General features: G+C 42.8%; 1 protein-coding gene across 1 annotated transcript in view; it reads left to right on the forward strand.

The window, feature by feature from the left end:
• Positions 1-18,274, forward strand: part of TNFAIP8L3 (TNF alpha induced protein 8 like 3) — a 195,331-nt gene that overhangs the window by 166,262 nt on the left and 10,795 nt on the right. The gene's annotated exons all lie outside the window — the stretch shown is intronic.

The following is an 18,274-nucleotide window of genomic DNA, read 5'->3' on the forward strand; positions in this document are numbered from 1 at the left end:
ATGAAAAGCTCTCATCGGTCTTTTTCTGGTGTGTATACGCGGCATAGCAGTTTGCTTTAAAAACAGGGGTTTAGTTAGCACATGTTTGCAAATACATGTGTAAGCTGCAGAGCTGCTCTAAGGCACCCCAATATTTCTGCAGTCCTAACTAGTGTAAATTTATGAGAGCCTCCACAGTGGAAGCACATGCATTCTAATGTATAGATAGAGGGTAGGTGAGCCTGGAGGTAGCCCAGTCCTCCTTAAATGCCCAGGTGTACACTGGGCATGCAGCACAACAACTCTGACAACATCTTCACAATGTGTACTCCCACCCTGTGTGCCTATATTGCTTAACTTCATAAGTAGACCTCTCCAAGAAAGTCTACAAATGCTTGTAGATACAAAAATTAATAGGGTTCCACCACTCCTCAGATGCAGCTCACAGGCGTGGAAGGGTTAAAAATCACGGTTTCATCCCAAATCCACAATAGCTCAAAAAAAGAAAAAAACTAATCATAGTATTCACCAGTAGCAACCAATGGGGTTTTTTTTTTTTTTTTTTTTTTTTTTTTTAGAAGCACGTGATTAGAGGCTGTAATTGGCTTTCAAAAAGGGTGGGCACGGGGTGCAGAGCCCTGCGCCTCAAGCCCACCCAGTGGGCTATTCGCTATTGAATTCCTGATTCTCCTCCTGGGAAGTCTAGAAGCGTGTTCTGAGACCAGATTGGCTGGGGGAGAAGCAATCGCATTGGCTGCCATGGAGGAGAAGATGCAGGGGAAGCCGATGTGAAGCAGAGGAGGAGGAGATGCTGGATGAAGCCGACCTAGATGGGGTAAGTGCGGGGCTGGTGGGCTGATGATCGAGTGACCAGGGGAAGTGTGACCGACCTACTGACCTCAGGGGGGTTGGGGTGGCAGGGGATTTTGCCGCTATTGGTACTCACTGAAGTCATATACAGACACTCACACAGAAAATTCACTAACATTTAATAAACTAAAGTGCTCCAAAGAATAGTAGTTCAATTGAACAGGAACCTGCACAATGATCCCTGACTGTGCCCCTTAAGCTGGCCATACTGTATACAATCGCATTGTACAATTTTATTTAGATTTACCAAACCTAAACCATCCATTCAATTTGTAAAAAAAAAAAACAGTCCCTTATGCCGCGTACACACGATCGGACTTTCCAGAGTCCATCGGACAATTTGATCGTGTGTGGGCTCCAGCAGACTTTTTCTTCCCAAAAGTCCGGCAGACCTAGAAATAAGACTGGCTTCAAATTTGTCTGCCGGACTTGGCTTTTAGGGGACAATCCGTTCGTCTGTGTGCTAGTCCGACAGACTAAAACCGACACTAGGGCAGCTATTGGCTACTGGCTATTTACTTCCTTATTCTACGTCATCACGTTTGAATCCGTCTGACTTTTGGAGTGATCGTGTGTGGCCAAGTCCGTTAGTTTGAAAGTCCGGTGGACCTCAACTGCAAAGTCAATCGGATTGTCCACTGGACCAAGTCCGTCAAAGTCCGGTCGTGTGTATTACACTACATGGTAGATCTAAAGGAAATAGTAAAATCTGTTTGTATAAAGTATTGTCAGCCTTACAGAGGTAAACCCTTTCACATAAGCGCATTTCCAACACAGTTGGCAAAATTTTGGATATGCGAAGAATGGTCGCCCCACTACAACAGCCTTTGACCAAACCAGTGCAGAGACACTGATGTATATGAAGTGTACACAATTATTATGTTATAATGTTATACATGTCTTCATGTGAAGGGGGAACCTACATAGTAAACGTGAATTATTACACATTTGCCCTATTTATGCAATATAATTAGAACCTAAATGTAAATATATATCTAAAGACTTCAGGCGTCAAATACAAAAGGCGAGTCCTTATTCTTCCTAGAACATTTTTACGGTTTTATTCTGTAGCAAGATTATTTAGTACCCAATATTCTAACAGGTAAAGGACCGTTATCAAGAATAGTATGATATATTGGGTTCATGTATGTAATGAAAGTATTCAGTATATTTTTTTTTTCACGTAACTTGCTTTTATTTATCTTTGTGTCACATGTCTTTAGTTGTAGTTTTCTGCATGTCTTTTTACTTCACAATTATGTGCTACTTTACATAGTTACATAGTTAGTAAGGTTGAATAAAGATAGCAGTCCATCCTGAGTGAGTGTCTACAATTGTCCCTATCCCTGTACTTTGCACACTCATATTGGGCCCTGCCCTCAAGGAGCCCACGATCCAAGGTCCGCATTTATATACTAGGGTCAATTTTGGACAGTAGCCAATTAGCCTACCTGCATGTATTTGGAGTGTGGGAGGAAACCGGAGTACCTGGAGAAAACCCACGCAGGCACAGTGAGTACATGCAAACTCCAGACAGGTAGTGTCGTGGTTGGGATTCGACCCTTCTTACTGCTAGGCGAGAGTGCTAACCACTACACCACTGTGCTGCCCACTTTGTGTTGGTCCATCACATAAAATGCATTTAGGTTTTTGGTTGTAACATTATTATTATTATTATTATTCAGGATTTATATAGCGCCAACAGTTTGCGCAGCGCTTTACAATATGAGGGCAGACAGTACACTTACAATACAAATCAATACAGGAGGGATCAGAGGGCCCTGCTCGTTAGAGCTTACAATCTAGAAGGGAGGGTCAAGTTGAAACAAAAAGGTAATAACTGTGGGGGATGAGCTGATGGAGAAAATGAAAATACAATTAGGTGTGGGTGGGGTAGGCTTCTCTAAAGAGAAGTGTTTTCAGGGATCGTCTAAAAGCTAATAAAGTAGGAGATAAGCGGACAGATTGGGGTAAGGCATTCCATAGGATTGGGGAGGCTTTGGAAAAGTCCTGGAGGCGAGTATGGGAGGAGGTGATGAGGGAGCTAGAGAGCAGGAGGTCTTGAGAGGAACGAAGAGGACGAGAAGGTTGGTATTTAGAGACTAAGCTAGTGATGTAGCTGGGGGCAGAGTTGTGGATGGCTTTGTATGTAATTGTTAGTATTTTGAATTTAATTCTTTGGTTGAGCGGAAGCCAGTGGTACAAATGTGTAATAATTCACGTTTACTATGTAGGTTCCCCCTTCACATGAAGACATGTATAACATTATAACATAATAATTGTGTACACTTCATATACATCAGTGTCTCTGCACTGGTTTGGTCAAAGGCTGTTGTAGTGGGGCGACCATTCTTCGCATATCCAAAATTTTGCCAACTGTGTTGGAAATGCGCTTATGTGAAAGGGTTTACCTCTGTAAGGCTGACAATGTCATCTCTCGCCTTGACTACTGCAACTCCCTTCTCATTGGCTTACCTCTACATAGTCTATCACCTCTTCAGAGGTAACATGACAAAATGTGGAAAATTTCAAGGGGTATGAATACTTTTTCAAGGCACTGTATAAGGCCCCCTTTCACATAGGCTCCCTTTGTTATACCTCAGCTGGGGATCCTAGACTAATCCCCTGGTGCTTTAGATCAGAACAGAAACCGATGTTGCATGACATTCAGATTTTTCCACATTTAAGTTATGTTACAGCCTTATTTCAAAATAGATTAAATTCATTATTTTCCTCTAAATTCTACAAGCAATACCCTATAATGAAATTGTGTCATTTGTTTAAAATCTTTGCAGATTTATTCAAAATAAAAAGCGAAAAAAATATCACATGTACTGTACATAAGTATTCACAGCCTTTGCTTTTTTTGCTTTACTTTTTTGAAGCACCTTTGGCACCAATTACAGCCTCAAGTCTTTTTGAGTATGATGCTACAAGCTTGGTACACCTATTTTTGGGCAGTTTCCCCCATTCTTCTTTGCGGGACCTCTCAAGCTCCATCAGGTTGAATGGGGAGCAATGGTGCACAGCCATTTTCAGATTTCTCCAGAGATGTTCAGTTGGGTTCTAGTCTGGGCCACTCAAGGACATTCACAGAGTTGTCCCATAGCTACTCCTTTGTTATCTTGGCTGTGTGCTTAGGGTCATTGACCTGTTGGAAGATGAATCTTCTCCCCAGTCTGAGATCCAGAGCGCTCTGGAGCAGGTTTTCATCAAGAATGTCTCTGTACATTGCTGCTTTCATCTTTCCCTCGATCCTGACTAGTTTCCCAGCTCCTGCCACTGAAAAACATCCCCACAGCATGATGCTGCCACCACCATGCTTCACTGTAGGGATGGTATTGGCCAGGTGATGAGCGGTGTCTGGTTTCCTCCAGACGTGATGCTTGCCATTCAGGCCAAAGAGTTCAATCTTTGTTTCATCAGACCAGAAAATTTTGTTTCTCATGATCTGAGAGTCCTTCAGGTGTCGCTTGGCAAACTCCAGGCAGTCTATCATGTTCCTTTTTACTTTGGAGCCACTTCCATCTGGCTACTCTACCATGCAGGCCTGATTGGTGGAGTGCCACAAAGATGGTTGTTTTCCTGGAAGATTCTCCTCTCTCCACAAAGAAACGCCTGAGCTCTGTCAGAGTGACCATCGGTTCTTTGTCACCTCTCTAAGGCCCTTCTCCCCTGATCACTGGCCGGGGCGGCCCACTCTAGGAAGAGTCCTAGTGGTTCCAAACTTCTTCCATTTATGGATGGTTAAGGCCACTATGCTCATTGGGACCTTCAATGCTGCAGAAATGTTTGTGTACCCTTCCCCAGATCTGTGCCTCCATACAATCCTGTCTTGGAGGTCTACATATAATTCCTTGGACGTCATGGCTTGGTTTGTGCTCTGACATGCACTGTTAACTGTGGGACCTTATATAGACAGGTGTGTGCCTTTCCAAATCCTGTTCAATCAACTGAATGTACCACAGGTGGACTCCAATCAAGTTGTAGAAACATCTCAAGGATGATCAGTGGAAACAGGATGCACCTGAGCTCAATTTTTAGTGTCATGGCAAAGGCTGTGAATAGTTATGTGCATGTGATTTTTTTTCAACCTAACTTCCTAAACATTTTCATTATGGTGTATTGTTTGTAGAATTTTGAGGAAAATAATTAATTGAATCCATTATGGAATAAGGTTGTAACATAAGAAAGTGCATCCAGAACGTATTCACAGCACTTCACTTTTTCCACAATGTGTGTGTGTATGTATATATACAGTCAGGGGCGGACTGACAACTCATGGGGCCCCCGGGCAATAGGAGATTATGGGGCCTCCCGGGCAATAGGAGAAACTTATGGGGCCCTCGGGCAATAGAAAATTATGGGGCCCCCAGGCAATAGGAGATTATGGGGCCACACAGTATAAACACACACACCTACAGTATACACACACAGACACACAATATACACACGCAGTATACACACACTGAATACACATACACACACTGAAAAGGTACTGGAGAGGCGGGGCAGCTATAATCTTGGGATTTAAAAAAACAAAAACACAGATTTTTACATACTGTCCCTGGTTTTATTTAGGCTGGCAACCCTGATGGGGCCCCTTGGTGGTACGGGGCCCTCGGGCAGTGCCCGAGAGCCCGGATGGTCAGTCCGCCCCTGTATACAGTGGATAAAAAAAAGTCTACACACCCCTGTTAAAATGTCAGGTTTCTGTGATGTAAAATAAATGAGACAAAGATAAATCATTTCAGAATTTTTTCCACCTTTGTGACCTATAAACTGTACAACTCAGTTGGACAACAAACTGAAATATTTTAGGTGGAGGGAAGTAAAAATAAAAAAATAATATGGTTGCATAAGTGTGCACACCCTTAACCTAATTCTGCACTCAGTCTTTTTGGGTACGAGTCTATCAGCATGGCACATTTTGACTTCTTGCAAACACACTCCAAATCTGTCAGATTGTGAGGGCATCTCCTGTGCACAGCCCTCTTCAGATCACCCCACAGATTTCAGTGGGATTCAGGTCTGGGCTCTGGCTGGGCCATTCCAAAACTTTAATGTTCTTCTGGTGAAGCCATTCCTTTCTTGATTTGGATCCCAACCATGATACTACCTGCCTGGAGGTTGCATGTTCTCCCTGTGCCTGCGTGGGTTTCCTCCGGGTACTCTGGTTTCCTCCCACAATCCAAAGACATGCAGGTAGGTTAATTGGCTTCTATCCAAAATTGGCCCTAGTATATGAATGCGGATCTTGGATTGTGGGCTCCTTGAGGGTAGGGACCAATGTGAGTGTGCGATGTACAGGGACAATTGTAGACACTCAGGTTGAACTGGATGGACTGGTGTCTTTATTCAATCTTACTAACCATGAAACTATGAAGCCTGAAGGGTGTGTGCCAATATTGACTGGTATTTGGGACGGTTCATAATTGCCTCTACCTTGACTAAGGCTCCTGTTCCAGTTAAAGAAAAAAAGCCTCAAAGCATGATGCTACCACCACCATGCTTCACTGTGGGTATGGTGTCCTTTTGGTGATGTGCAGTGTTGATTTGTGCCAAATATATCTTTTGGAATTATGGCCAAAAAGTTCAACCTTGGTTTCATCAGACCACGCACATTTTCCCACATGCTTTTGGGAGACTTCAGATGTATTTTTGCAAAATTTAGCCAGGCTTGGTTGTTTTTCTTGGTAAGAAAAGGCTTCCGTCTTGCCACTCTACCCCATAGCCCAGACATATGAAGAATATGGGAGATTGTTGTCACGTGTACCACACAGCCAGTACTTGCCAGATATTCTTGAAGCTCCTTTAATGTTGCTGTAGGCCTCTTGGCAGCCTCCCTGACCAGTTTTCTTCTTGTCTTTTCATAAATTTTGGAGGGACGTCCAGTTCTTGGTAATGTCACTGCTGTGCCATATTTTCTCCACTTGATGATGACTGTCTTCACTGTGTTCCATGGTCTATCTAATGCCTTGGAAATTCTTTTGTACCCTTCTGCTGACTGATACCTTTTAACAATGAGATCCCTCTGATGCTCTGGAAGCACTCTGCAGACCATGGCTTTTGCTGTAGGATGTGGCTCAGAAAATGTCAGGAAAGACCTACTAAAACAGCTGAACTTTATTTGGGGTTAATCAGAGGCACTTTAAGGCCCCATTCACATCTGAGCATTTTGTAGCTTAAAGCCTGAACACTGGAGAGGGAAAAAAAATCAATTATTCTCTATGTAGATGTTTCATATCTCCACTCCATACCGCCTGAAGCCAGAAGTTCCAAAACGCCTGAAGCTCAAACAAGTTCTGGATCTTTTTTTTTAGGCAGATTTGCGCATTTTTCTGATTTTTACATTGGTGACCTTTTAACCTGTACAAAATCGCACGACTTTCTGCCTGAAAATGCTATGCTCAGGTCTGAATGGGGCCTAAATTAATGCAGATGTGTACTGACTTCTATTTAGCATGAGTTTGAATGTGATTGCTCAATTCTGAACACAGCTACATCCCCAGTTATAAGAGGGTGTGCACACTTATGCAACCACATTATTTTATTTTTTTATTTTTACTTCCACCACCTAAAAGATGTCAGTTTGTTTTTCAATTGAGTTGTAGAGCTTATAGGTCACAATAAAGGTGGAAAAAGTTCTGACATTATTTGTCTTTATCTCCTTTTTTTACATCACAGAAACCTGACATTTTGACAGGGGTGTGCAGACTTTTTATCCATATTTTGTGATGGAGGAAAAGGGGACCTATGTAACCTCCTATAAGTGGCCAAATGTAAGGGGAAATGTGTCTGCCTACCCACCCACATTCGGTCAGGTCCATTAAAGGTGGACCCGGAGCCCTGGTTCACATTGCAGCGATTAGGCATGCGATTTGGCATGTCAAATCATATGCAAAATCGGTAGCTATTGCCAGCAATGGCACCGTCTGAATTAGGGCGGTGCCGCACCGATTGGCAAAAGTCATTTCTTTGCTACTTTTAGCGACTTCTTCGGGTGAAATTTTAATAGACATCTGTGCAGAAACCCGCACAGATGTCTCTGAAATCGCCACCCGAAGTCGAGACTGGCATTCGGGAATGAAATGACTTCATTCTCGCTGTCGGTGTGAACCTAGGTGGATACAAAGTTTTCTGTGCGCTCAGATGAATGCGAGCAGACCCAAAAGTTGGCGCACATCTGTCCCCTTCTAGCCACCCAGTGCGATTATATTGCAGTCTATTTTGATTCCATGTAATAATGGATCAACAATGAACTGACTGACCGCTAATGTGAAAAGGACCTAAACCAAGAAAAAAGAACCCTGACGATGTACACCAGGGATATGCAATTAGCGGACCTCCAGCTGTTGCAGAACTACAAGTCCCATGAGGCATAGCAAGACTCTGACAGCCACAAGCATGACTCCCAGAGGCATGCTGGGACTTGTAGTTTTGCAACAGCTGGAGGTCCACTAATTGCACATCCCTGATATATTTGTCACTATTCCTGGCCATCATGTAAATGTGGAGAAAGCATTCCGCACAACATTTTGAGATGGGAATGAGGGACACCTACTTGCAAACGTATGTAGGCATAGGATACGCCCCCGACACACCCCCTTAAATGAAAATTAACCAAAAAAATGTTTTTTTTTTACCACTACTATTCTTTTATATTGGCTTCTAAATTTACAAATGCAGCACTTTAGAAATTAGATGAAAGGTTTAGCACTGGGAAACAATTTTGAAAAATAAAAAGTGCATTTTATATACAACTATATGGATCAGACCAAAATGAGGGACAAACAAGGGGCAAAGAGGGACAGGGGGACATTGCTCCAAATCAGGGACAGTTGTCAGCTATGAGAAAGGTATAAATGAAGGTGTGTGAATTAGAGGAAAGCATCTGCTATATTGAATAGTAACATTACATATTTAAACCTCCCAGAAATGTACCAATCAAGAAGCTTTTGTGTTAGTGGACCTTATTAGACAACATTCAGGATAAAAGGGAATTGTGTGTGAAAGTGACAGGTGTGTTTTTTTCCTAACACCTTGTCATTTAATTCCAGGGGCATGCAGAGCCAGAGATGTAAGCTGGCAGATGTTTCAAGAAAGCGATAAGCTGTACAAGCAGCAGATTCTGGCATCCAGCAATGCCAGTCTGATCTCCCTCACCCGAGGGGAGGGCAGAGCACACATCAGAGCTGTAAGCTGTGCCCTGGCTAAGTTACATCACTCTCCCAGTCTCTCTACTGGCTTTACAATAACTAGCTAGAACACATGGAAATAAATATAAAGCCACCTGCTCCCTATAGAAAATCTATAGAAAATCTAGCATTTAAAGCAATATTAAACCCAAAAGCAAGCTTTTTTTTTTTTTTTTAATGCAGCTTACCAATTCCTAGATGTGGTGGCTGCATTCGTTTTTGTTTTTTTTGCCTTTCATTCTTCTATTTTTACCTGGTGATCTAGCCAGTAAGTCTCTTTTTCAAAAGAACAAGCTCTTCTGCCACTGTATCTGTTTACAGGGATGGGACTAACCATTCAACACGGACAGGGTGCTTACAATAACCAGCTTTTATTTATTTATGTAATCTCTTTATCCCAAAAGGAGAAAACTGTTTGCTGTGACTGCTTATAAAGTGTTAGCAGGACTTTGGCTTCAATTTGTTAGTGTATCTAATTCTGCTAGTACATCTAACACTGCCTCCCCCCCCCCCAGACAGTGCTGTTGTCTTATGTGCCCCCTGGTAAGCTGCAATATAATACATTTTTGGTTTTGGGTTTAAAACTGCTTTAAAGCCCAAAACCAACTGACCATGTGCAGCACTATGACAGTTGCAGATCAAATAGAAGCAGCTTCCTTGGCTGTAAAAGATAGAAGGGTTTAATCCCACTATAAAGCTGTAAGCAGATCGGCCTCTATAAACTCAGCAGTGCCTAAAAATGGAGAGCAACTGAGCATGTGCAGAGCAGGGTGAGATAGTATATTACTGGATTGTAAACAGTATAGACACTTATTTTTACGGTTTCCATAGCTATACCTGCAAAAGAGGCCAACCTGAAGTGATCTAGCAGGACTTCATTTTCTGACTAAAGTTCCACTTTTAAATGAGAACTTTGTGCTGGTGGCTGCTGTCTTAGTTAAAATCTTCCTTACTCTGCCCCCCACCCAGCAGCAATCTCCGCATGCTGAGGAAGATTAATAGTAGCTGCTGGACCTGTCATAGGCACTCCCCAAGAGCGCAGACTATGCCCATCAATTTCTGCCTCCCTTTTCCATCTATACAAACTATATAAAATAAATATTGAACATGTTAACATTTTTCTAGGTTAATATATTTCTAAAGGTGCTATTGAAATGACATTTTCACCACATCGGTAAAAACCCACACAATCCATACATACAAAGAAACCAAAACAAATACGATTAAGAAATTAAGTTATGTGTAATAAAAAGGAATGACACGGCAAAAAAAAGTATTGAACACATAAATGAATAAGGGGGGGGGGGTGCAAAAAAGCATGGAAAACCAAGACACCAGCGAAAATCTATAAATCAGTAATTAGAAGGCAATCCTGCCCCTTGTCAGTGCAAATTAATATCAGCTGGTTCAGTCTCAACTATGGCCTATAAAACAGTGGTTCATTACCAAGGTGTCACACAAGAAACATCTCATGATGGGTAAAAGCAAAGAGTTCTCTCAAGACCTTTGCAACCTTATTTTTTCAAAGCATACTGATGGCATTGGTTACAGAAGGATTTCTAAACTTCAGAATTTTCCAGTGAGCACTGTTGGGGCCATAATCCAGAAGTGGAAAGAACATAATTTCACCATAAACCGACCACGACCAGGTGCTCCCGACATGCTTTCTGATAGAGGTGTGAAGAAATGATCAGAAGAGTTGTCCTAGAGCCAAGGACCACTTGTAGAGAGCTTCAGAAAGACCTGAAATTAGCAGGTTCAATTGTTTCAAAGAAAACAATAAGTAATTCACTCAACCGCCATGGTCTGTATACACGCCCACCATGCAAGACTCCATTGCTGAGGAAAAAGCATGTTGCAGCTCGTTTAAAGTTTCCAGCACAACATTTAGACAAGCCTGTGAAATACTGGGAGATGAGTCTGGTCAGATGAGACCAAAATTGAACTCTCTGGATGCCATAATTAGGGATGTACCGATACCATTTTTTTCCAATGAGTACCGATACTTTTTTTTTTTTTTTTAGTACTCACCGATACCAATTACCGATACCTATCACAACTGTTTTGTTTACACTTCAGCTGTCAGCAATGGAACACAGCATTGAAAACTCATTTACAAATTAAATAAATTGATTTAGTTTTTTAATTTTGCGTTTTTTTAATGTAAAATGTGTAAATATATGTTAATGAATATTTTCACACATATATATTAACAAAGCAAACAAAAAAAGTTTTAATTGTTTATTGTTTATAAAATAGACGTGAACGTAAAAAAAAAAAAAGAAAAAAAAGCAGGAAAGTAATAATTAAATGGAGGAGAATATGGAGTTAATTAAGGCTGATCAGAGTAAATTAAGGGTTAATAAGGGGTTAAACAGAGGAACATATGTTCATCCCCTCTGACAGCTCAAAGAACCGAGCCTGAAAGTATCAGTTTCCGGTATCGGTGCATTTGCACGAGTACCAATACCTGTGCAAGTACCAGTATCGGTGCAACCCTAGCCATAATACCCATCATGCTTGGGGGTCAAATGGCACTGCATATCACCTCAAAAACACCCCTATACCAACAGTGAAGTTTGGAGATGAGAATATCATGATGTGGGGCTGTTTTTCAGCATACGGTACTGCCAAATTTAATTTCATTGAAGGAAGGATGAATGGAAAAATGTAACAAGACATTCTTGATAAAAATCTACTGCCATCTACCAGGATGATGAGAATGAAATGAGGGCGGACATTTCAGCGAGAAAATGATCCAAAACACAAAGCCAAGGAAACTCTCTATTGGTTTCAAAGAAAGAAAATAAAGCTGCTAGAATGGCCCAGCCAATCACCTGACTTAAATCCAACAGAAAATCTATGGAAATAACTAAAGATCAGAGTTCATAGAAGAGGCCCACAGAACCTTCAAGATGTGAAGACTGTTTTTGTGGAAGAATGGGCCAAAATCACACCTGATCAATGAATGCGACTAGTACCAAGTATTAAATACATTTTCAGTTAGCGGTTTCAATACTTTTTCCCTGTGTCATTCCATTTTATTACACGTAACTTAATTTCTGAACTTATTTGTTTTGGTTTCTTATGTATGGGTCGCAGTGGCGGCCCGTACATTGTGGGTGCACGGGCGCTGCCCCCTCCATCCACGTGCCTGGCCCCTTTCAGGACGCTTGATGCATGGATTCCTATGGCGGGGGTGGGAGGGGTGGTATTTTTTGAAGCACCTGATTAGAGCGAGAGGCTCTAATAGGCTTCCAAATGGGGTGGGTTCGGGGCACAGAGAGTGTGCCCTGATCCCATCCAATTGTGTGATGATGGTGAATTAGTTTTCATACTAACGTTCTTCCCCACCAATCAGGAGTCAGGTCGTCAGACCTGTTACCCAATTGGCCAAAGCGCCTGGCCATCCTATTGGAGAGCTGCATACCCTGATCTGAAGGGTCATACCCTGACCCTCATCTGCATTCCCTGATCTGTATACCCTGATCTGTACTCCCCAAGCTGTATACCTTGTTCATTCATGCTGAGCTGTATACCCTGACCTGTATATCCCATGATATGTGATGCTGTGGCTGTATACTCTGTCCTGTGATGCTGGGGCTGTATACTCTGTTCTGTGGTGCTGGGGCTGTATACTCTGTTCTGTGATGCTGAGCTGTATACTCCTGGCACTATGGGTGGAAGCAAGTGGAATACATGGGACAGAGTGGGTGGATGTTATAAGCGCTGTGGCTTATGAATAATGGGAGGGCAAAAATGAAGGGCAGGGTCTGGCGCGTCCCCCCCCCCATCTTAAAACTTCACCAGCTGCCACTTGTTGTCATGCTAACACTTGTTGAGGGAAAATCCTTCAGAGGTTAAACCCTCGCTATGGAGAAATCATCTCTCACTTCCAGCTGTGTTTCTAGGACAGGAAGTGAATAGAAATCTCCCTAATGGGACCCTATTCAAATCCAAAAAAAAAAACTTGTTGGCTTAACATACACTAGTAAACAAAATACTACCGTATGTATCGGCGTATAATCGGGAAAATCATGAGTGCGTGTTATACGCCGATCCCCCGCTGATTGTGAGGAATGAGCCGCCGAGATCATAGTCGGCGTGACAGTGAGCAGAGCCGAGTCTAGCCAAGTACACTATGATCTCAGCGGCTCTCGGCTACTGGACCTGTGTTATGTCCATCATAGGGCGGGACTGCGAGAGGAGCCGAGAGCCACCGAGTGCCACCGAGATACACAGGACATCCAGCTCTGTATCTCGGCGTTGCCATTTTTAAACTGGAAAGCTGCAATGACACGGAATCAATGACACTGGAGCAAGGCTACACTGACAAGTCTGCAAATGACACTGGGGCAAGGCTGCAATGACACTGGAGAAATGACACTGGAGCAAGGCTACACTGACAAGTCTGCAAATGACACTGGGGCAAAGCTGCAATGACACTGGAACAAGGCTACACTGACAAGTCTCAAATGACACTGGGTCAAGGCTGCAATGACCAGGCTGCAGTGACACTGGAGCAAGGCTACACTGACACTGACAAGGCTGCAATGACACTGGACAAGGGTACAGATGGACACTGATACGGCTGCATTGATGGGCATTTAAATGTAAGTTTTTTTTCCTTAAACTTCCCTCCTAAACTTGTTATACGCCGATACATACGGTATTTAGTTTGCCCACCTCTCATCCATCATCTGGAGTTATTTAAAAAGTTCCTCACACTCCCCATCACCTTGGCAGTGTATTATATGTTTGTAGAATATTATTTAATGTCTAGCATGTGTAAATGTAACCTATCATTTTAAAATAAACTTGGCTCTTCCAACCTATGCTTTCTATGTGTGGGTAGGGACCGGTTTTTGGGCTGCCCAAGTAAACCAATAAGAGGGGGAATTCCTCCTCCAGCTGTTTGGGTAGATTATGGATTACCCCTTTGCCCCGGTCCTTGTAAATAGATATACTCATTAATTATATCATGTTTGAGTCTGCTAATGGGGCTCTTAAATCCCAGAGCATCTGTGCTGTAGAAAATAGGTCTCTATTTATTGTCCTTCAAACCTTAGGGAGGCCGGACTGTGGCCAGTGGGAGTAGAAAATGCCCTAATGTCATTGGGAGTATACAGTCTCTGGATTGGTGGTCAGTCAGTCACCAGTAAGTCATAATGCCTTGGTTAGTAGGAGTATTGCCCCATCATTGGTGTCAGTGAAGCGAATGGTGCCCCGTCGCTGGTGTCAGTGGGAGGAATAGTGCCCTATCATTGGACTCAGGGAAAGGAACTGTGCCCCATCAATGGGGTCAGTGAAAGGAACTGTGCCCCATCAATGGGGTCAGTGGAAGGAACTGTGCCCCATCAATGGGGTCAGTGAAAGGAACTGTGCCCCATCAATGGGGTCAGTGAAAGGAACTGTGCCCCATCAATGGGGTCAGTGAAAGGAACTGTGCCCCATCAATGGGGTCAGTGAAAGGAACTGTGCCCCATCAAAATTTCCCAAAGGCCAGATAAAGGCAAGCAAAGGGCCACAGTCTCTGGATTGGTGGTCAGTCAGTCACCAGTCAGTCATAATGCCTTGGTTAGTAGGAGTATTGCCCCATCATTGGTGTCAGTGAAGCGAATGGTGCCCCGTCGCTGGTGTCAGTGGGAGGAATAGTGCCCTATCATTGGACTCAGGGAAAGGAACTGTGCTCCATCATTGGGGTCAGTTAAATGACTTGTGCCCCAGCAATGGGGTCAGTGATAGGAACTGTGCCCCATCAATGGGGTCAGTGAAAGGAACTGTGCCCCATCAATGGGGTCAGTGGAAGGAACTGTGCCCCATCAATGGGGTCAGTGGAAGGAACTGTGCCCCATCAATGGGGTCAGTGAAAGGAACTGTGCCCCATCAATGGGGTCAGTGAAAGGAACGGTGCCCCATCAATGGGGTCAGTGAAAGGAACTGTGCCCCATCAATGGGGTCAGTGAAAGGAACTGTGCCCCATCAAAATTTCCCAAAGGCCAGATAAAGGCAAGCAAAGGGCCACATCCAGACCAGGAGCGGCAGTTTGGAGATCAGTGTGGTGAATACAACCCTGCCATGAAGGTCTCTTGCCTCTGTTGCATCAAATTTTGTTGGTTAGAGTAATTAGAACATTTTCTTCTGGAATTTCACAGAATCTTCCATCTGACTGTGTTGGAATAGATCCAGCACTCCTCTAACATGACTGAGTTTTCTGGTTTATTTAATAGTTAACAGAAGCCTTTCTTTCCGATTATGGCTTTTCAGTCTCTGTCAATGAGCAGAAGCAGCCACTGAAAATCATCGGCAAGTTTCCCTGTTGTTATGAAGATAAAAGCTTCTGCTCAAAAAGACAGCTGCACAAGCATGACAACTTCCTGAGAATGAATGTAATATGTTTCAAGTATCTGTTTTGAAAATAGAAATAATTACATGTTTAGCAGTGAAGGCCTTTTCTGGAGACACGTGCTATACAATGATGGAAAGCATGCTGAGCATAGAAATGTAACCCTCTGTAAATTGGGTGTAATTACAAAGTTAAGGGGAAGGAGATGAACAGTTTGGCCAGTTTTCATATTTACTTTACAGGATGTGACTACTCCAATAATAATGTGTTATATTGTTCGGGGTTGTGCTCTGTGTAGTGACAAAGCGGGGCAGAGATGGACCTCTTGTGATGGAGGAGTTAAGTGATCTGACTTGCTTCTTGGGCTGCTGTAGAGGGAAGAAGTCTGCTTGTACACAAAAAAATACAGTAACTGCTCCCTACTGTAAGAGTACAGAGAGTGGTTGGGCTCATCCCTCTAAAGTGCTACATTTGCAGGTAAGCTTGTGCTGTTGACAAACAATAGACTTACTGTCTGGCTCACCAGATGAAAATCAAGGAAAGAGAGCCTAAAGCCTCACACACAATCGGACTTTGTACAAACTTTCCTGTGGATTTTTGTACAAAGGGCGTCGGCCGAGATCTTGTATTGCATACACACGGCAGGACTTTTTCAGCCAACTTTCACCGAATCACGTGCTTTTTCTGCTCTTTACCGCCACCTTTGGTCAACTTCTGTATTGTTGTCTGATCTTTTGCATTGGTTCTGAGTATGCGTGTTTGTACTTTGTACAAAAGTCCTATGGTTTTCTGTACACACGATCAGACTTTGCTCCATCGGACTTTTTTTGCCAGAAAGTTTCTCCATTCGCACAGCCAACAAAAGTCAGATGAAAACCGAAAAAGTTTGTCCTATGGAGCGTACACGCGGTCGGATGTTGCTCCAAAACAGCTAATTTGCATGTTGTCAAAAAGTCAGATCGTGTGTACGGGCCTTAAGAAAGCAAATGCAGCCATCACTGATCAGAATTGGTAGACTGCAATATAATGTTACTAAAGGTGTTGAGAGTCTTAACGAACTAAATTGTGTTAATATTCTCCATTTATCCAGTTGTTTGCAAGTGAAGGAAATAAACAGGAAATTCTGCTTTTCACATACTTGAAGTAGTTATTCAGACAATTTGTTTTGTGAAGATTTTAAACTCCTTTAATAGGTCAGCCTCAAAATATCTTCCACAAAACAAGGGCGCAGTTCTCAATGAGATGGCTTACTTACAGACTTGCATTGTGAGAAGCACCAATACGGTACAAACAGTATATAGCCAACAAATCAGGAAAGGCATCCTAAAAATGTAATTAACAAAATAGCTTCCCTGTGTGTGTGTGTATATATTCACATATATTCACAAACCACACATAGAAAATTGTATTTAACAAACCTTAAGGCCCCTTTCACATGGGGCGGATCCACTGGACGGACTCCGCTAACTCAGCAGATCGCTCTGTTGATCTCCACTGAGCAGGAGGATGACAGGTCTGTCTCTGCTCACTATGCAGGGTTGGACCTGTCAGAGCCCAGCTGTTCTCTATGGGGAGATCGGATGAAAGTGCACAACCTGTCCGTTTTTCATCCGATTTGGCGAACATATTGCAATCCGTTTGTTTTGAGCAAAATATTGTCGGATTGGATGGCAGGCGGGTGTCAGCAGACACATCTCCGCTGACATCCACCTGCCCATAGAAGTCAACAGATGGCCCGCTCGGTTCCGCCTGAAAAATGGACAGGCAGATCTGAGCGGGCCGATTGTGTGAAAGGGGCCTAATAGGACTATTTGCAAGTTGATCTCCTTTTTTATAGAAATAAAAAATAAATAAAATTTGTATTCATTACATTTAAATGCTAAATAAATACATTTTAACCGCTTCAGCTCCAGAAGATTTGGCTGCTGAATGACCAGGCCATTTTTTACGCTTCGGCACTGCGTCACTTTAACTGACAATTGCACGTCATGTGACGCTGCACCCAAGCAAAATTGATGTCCTTTTTTTCCCACAAATAGAGCTTTCTTTTGGTGGTATTTGATCATCTCTGCAGTTTTTATTTTTTGCACTATAAACAAAAAAGGAGCGACAATTTTGTAAAAAACACAATATTTTGTAATTTTTGCTATAATAAATATCCCAATTTTTTGATAAAAAAGTTAATTTTTTTCTCAGTTTAGGCCAATATGTATTCTTCTACATATTTTTGGTAAAAAAACGCAATAAGCGTATATTGATTGGTTTGTGCAAAAGTTATAGCATCTACAAAAAAGGGGATAGATTTATAGCATTTTTATTATTTTTTTTATTTTTACTAGTAATGGCGACGATCTGCATGGACAAGTTTGACACATTTTTGGGACCATTGGCATGAATACAGCGATCAGTGCTATAAAAATGCACGATTACTGTAAAAATGTCACTGGCAGGGAAGGGGTTAACACTAAGGGGCGATCAAGGGGTTAAATGTGTTCCCTAGTGTGTGTTCTAACTGAAGGGGGGATGGGACTGTGTAGGGTAGATGACAGGTCGCTTTTCATACTTTGTATGTACAGACGATCTGTCTCTTCTCCCCTCAGAGAACCGGGATCTGTGTGTTTACACACACAGTTTCCGGTTCTCGCTGTTTCACGAGTGATCACCGGAGCCTGATGGTCATCGTGCCCGCTGGGCACTCACATCAGCTCGGGGGGGCGAGCAGCAGGCGCGTGGCCACAGGGCAAAGCGACGTAACATAACGTTGTTTCGCCCACCCGTGCCATTCAGTACAACTGCGGGGGCTGGTCGGCAAGTAGTTAAAATATCAGCAGTGTCTCACTATAAAGACAATCCTTATTTTTCAATAAGACCAGTTACACTT

The sequence above is a fragment of the Lithobates pipiens genome, unplaced genomic scaffold, assembly GCF_037356315.1.
Source record: "Lithobates pipiens isolate NorthernLeopardFrog02 unplaced genomic scaffold, aLitPip1_a1.2 Scaffold_8, whole genome shotgun sequence".
NCBI classification, from domain to species: Eukaryota; Metazoa; Chordata; class Amphibia; order Anura; family Ranidae; genus Lithobates; species Lithobates pipiens.